The sequence below is a fragment of the Bactrocera dorsalis genome, unplaced genomic scaffold (genome assembly GCF_023373825.1).
Source record: "Bactrocera dorsalis isolate Fly_Bdor unplaced genomic scaffold, ASM2337382v1 BdCtg437, whole genome shotgun sequence".
NCBI classification, from domain to species: domain Eukaryota; kingdom Metazoa; phylum Arthropoda; class Insecta; order Diptera; family Tephritidae; genus Bactrocera; species Bactrocera dorsalis.
Window position 1 is genome coordinate 6,014 of NW_026038488.1, and position 4,580 is coordinate 10,593.

At 34.7% G+C, this 4,580-nt stretch overlaps 1 pseudogene; it reads right to left on the bottom strand.

Annotated features, from left to right (window-relative positions):
* Positions 1-840: 840 nt before the first annotated feature.
* LOC105223164 (kelch-like protein 17) lies at positions 841-4,071 on the bottom strand (annotated as a pseudogene).
* Between the last annotated feature and the right edge of the window lie 509 nt (positions 4,072-4,580).

The following is a 4,580-nucleotide window of genomic DNA, read 5'->3' on the forward strand; positions in this document are numbered from 1 at the left end:
TTACGTAGCTTTGTCGCGAGTCACTAATAAAAATAATCTTTTTATTTTATCTCCTGAGAAAAAGTTCTAAATATTGTTTACAGAGAAATAATTTAATATACCGGTGCACCGGTTTCAGTTTTTTTCCTTATTTTAAAGAGAATTTAATTTTAGTTTTTATGCAACTTTTCACTTAAGAATTCTTTTCTTTGCAGTCAAGCCAGTTCATAAAAACTGAGAAATTTTAAAATTAACGCTTTAATTGTCATAAAACAAATAAAGAATTAAAATAAAATCTCTCCTAAAAATATTTTGCTTACTGATGAACAATAAAAATCTACGAGATTACTTAAGTTTTTTATTTAACTTATTTAGCTTTAGGCATAACTGAAATTAAAAATATAACTATTCCGTTAAATTGCTTTGTTGGAATCAGTTGTAAATGTTAAAGATTAAGTTGAACTAAAGAACAGTCTAAAGATTTAAGTTAATTTTTTATTTTATTAATATTTTTTTTACTTTGCATATTTTGACGGGCGTGGCGAAGCCTCGCGCAACCATTGCCAGCTAGTCTTATATAATATATTATATATACAATATATTTTTTCACACAAATTTTATATATTCGTTTCAAATGATCGTGGAAGGATTTAAAAAATTAGAAGGAATGCCCTTCGGGTCTTCCTTGCTGCTCTTTCGCCAGCAAAAAACTAGAAACCACTGACATCATGCCTTTTCGCGGTTCTGTAAACATCAAGGATGCAAGAGAATGTTAGAAAAAACCTACAAGAGTTTGCCTCTCCTTTCAATCAGAGAAAATCACACATATTAATTGTATTTCTTTTAGGAAAATTTATTTAAAAAATATATATAATAATATTATTTATTCATTTCAACGACAGTAAGGCTACAGGCACAACACAAACGATATATCTGTTTACATTGGGTAATGAACACTTTTTTACCCAACGGTCATTATCCTCGTCATAAACAGAAACACTTGATATGTCATCAGATTTAGGGCGACCAAAAAACCATAGCTTATTGTCTAACGGCAAACCTTCAATACGAGCCCAGTCAGCATCCAAACAACAAATCTGCGTAAAATATTCAGTTCAGAAACCAAACGATTGGCAAAAATAAATTTAATTTACCTTAGACCAGGTGTTTCGCTGAGGATCATAACGTTCAACAATTTGGCTACGGTTAGCCAAGTACTTGTCTAAAACATAAATATAATCCTTATGTGCAGCTACCTGTAATGTAAAATTTAGCAATATAACAATCATTATATTTTAATCCAACTTACAAAAGGAAAATCACGACATTCATTCATATTCGCGCAACGAGTCCAAGTATTCGAATCCGGATTGTAGCATTCGAAGGATCTTAAAGACGATCCACTATCCCCGCCCATTATATAAATTTTACCATTCAATATCACTACTCTGGCATCGAATCGTCCAACAATCAAACTGCTCACGGACTCCCAACCATCGGATGGCGTATATCTGGAAATCAACAAAAAACATGAGTTCTAAATATGATATCTAAATTGATATGAAAAGCATTGCGTTTATTAAGTTAATGAGCGTCAACTAAGAAATTGTCTGATTTAAAAACTTGAGGTATTCTGAAGAAGTCGCTGGAAATGTCAGATGGTGTGGGTGTACATAAAGCCAGCGGCAGTTATTTACCGATACACTCTCTTTCCTAAATATATAAGTACTTTATTTTGTACACCATCTACAGTAATCTAAACCAACTTATCTAAAATTCTTTCACCATTAAGCTTAAAGTTAACCTGAAATTGTTAAAGCTTACAATCGCCAACGTTAGGTAAATCGCTACAGAATTATACATATTTACCTTTCCACCGACGACAAAACCTTGTCACCCTCTAAACCGCCAATCGCGTAGATTTTACCATCTAATTCGACAACACAGTGTGAGTCTCTTGCTTGCTTCATGGCGGACAAATTTTTCGATGTCTTATTTCGTATATTCCAGCTGCGGACGATGTTGGATGTGACACCAGTTTTACAACCGCCAATAAATAATATATTATCATCCTTTAAAATCGTACAATAATATGCGTAATCGATTTCTAAACTCGCATACTCTCGCCACTTATTCTTAGCTTTGTTATATTTCAGCAGCTTGTGATACATCTAATGAAAAAATATTTTTAATTTAATATTTATTTAGAATGTAAGATAATGATTTTTGAATTGTAGCCGCAATGTACGCTTACCTCTGATTCGCAAATCACCAGAAATGTTTTCTCACAAGTAGCACGTGGTTTTGTGAATCGCATATTTATCTTTGTTCGTGCTGCAGGCTCTCTGATCCACGATAGCGCCTTGAAGGCCAGCAGCTCACAACCAGGTAACGGCTGAATGTGTGTTAACAGAAAGTCCGCAGCGAATTGGGTAAGCCGGAGACAAGCTACTAAAAGCGGCAGTGCCTCTTGACGCGCACGTTTATCGGCATTGAACCAGTGTTTTTATGGCGTCGTAGGCATCTTCCTCACATGTTATATTCAAATTGTCAGATTCCAGAATACGTTGCAATTTTTCTGCATCAAAATTCAAAAACTCATCGCGTCGACTGATCTATTTTATTAGAAAGAAAATGTCGATTACATAAGTACCGCTCTTCTGACGCATTATACTCACCTTCATGAAATTCTTTATTTCGTATTCGAAGAGTTTCTGCTTAAGGCGTTCACACTGTGTTTCTCGCTCGAGCGTGTAGGCAGCCTGCAAAGTGTATCCATTGATATTTTTCATAATGCAGTCCACACAACTATTTATGGCATCATACAATCGTAAAATGAGTGCCGCCTTTAGCATAGCACCGACGTTGTTAACGGTAATGAAGGCCTCTCCGGTGTAACAAAATGTTATTAGACGCTTGAAGATATCGCTATCGATATCATTTATCTCGATGACGGGATTATTGCCTTGCGCGCCATTGAAAAGGTTCTCGAAGTAGGGACTCGCTGCTGCGAGTATCAAACGATGCGCGGGTACACTGTGCAGTCCAAAATTATTATAAGTGTTAATCTAAATAATTCTATATAAGCTGAGGACAAAGTTATACTTACACAGCCGTTGGGTTTGATACTTTAAATGCCACATCGATTAGAGACTGTTCGTCGTAGAAGCTATATATTTTCGCCACTAATTTCTCCATGAAACGGTTCTTCTCACTGGAATAGCTCTGAAAAGCATGTCTTTGCGTACAACTCGTGGCCATTGCTATTTAATGGAATTTCTTTTTGTAATAAAAAAAAAAAAACGATATGGAATAATCGACTTTTGCTTTCCAGTTATGAAGTAGAACAAGTAATCTTATAGTCTACAGATTAATGCAATCTTCTGATATTTGAACCTTCCTCTAGCTCAACTGTTTCCGATAAAGTGATTTTCCCGAATTTCAGACGACTTTGAATGGGCTATACCGGTCAATCCGCATGATATTTAAATGAAATTAAGGGATCATGTGTTCTTAAACATTTGATCGCAAGTTTTTTGCGCAGTTATGTTGAACTTAAAAATTAGTCACTTAAATGTAAAACCGGATGTCAAGAATGGGCGCTTGATGGACTTCTGAAAATAAAAAACTTGATACTCAAGTAGAATCGGATTCGAGTTTACGACCCAGCAAGCGCACTATGGAAGTACCATTTTCACACATTTTAGTGTAGATTGCTTCATTACAGATATACTAATTTATAATTGCATGTGTGTTTGTATGTATATAAAATTTGTTAAACAAACGGTAGAAATAATAGGTTAGAGTCACGCTAGATGCGGGGGTTTACCAATATACTAAATACTGGAAATATCACACACTGAGCGCTGCAATTTCAAGTGCTCTCAACCGTTGACTCATACTTTGCGTCGGACCGGATGAGGTCTCGGCACCGAATGCATATTGTGAATGCGCAAAAGCAGTTTTCTTTGTTGTTCTACTTGATTTCAAAAACTACGCAGTTATTCAAAACGTTGATATAATTCCCGTTATATTACAGAAAAGTGCAGAAACAATATTTGAAATAAATAATACTTATGCTTTACGATATTTTAACATTTACATATATTAATTTTTTGTAAATACATACGGATATATGGAGATGTAGAAATGTAAGCACGCTCGCCACATTGCAGATTAAAGTCAACTAAACTCTTTCGCTTAGCTAGCCACATAATACTAAAGCTAAAACATTTTTCTACATCCGAGCTACTAAGTGCAACGATAACACTTTGCGGTCTCGCAAATATAACATTCATGTCTCTGTGTGGATGAGGTTTAAAGTGTGTTGCCAGAGCAGGGTTAAATAGTTCTGCTCTCAGGGTAACCAGATTATATGTAAAGATCAGTAAAATAATTAAGATTATTTAACATTACCCAAACGCTCAGTGTAAGTCAATTCGACAATATTCTGCTGTCTGCGTATGTGAAGTTCAATATTATAAAAGACTGAATATTTTCACTATTATAGTATAAAAATTTATATTTTTTGAATATCGATCGCAATATTTTAACAATAATAACTATTGCAACAGTATTATTCATTCAAGTAAAGCCGTCGG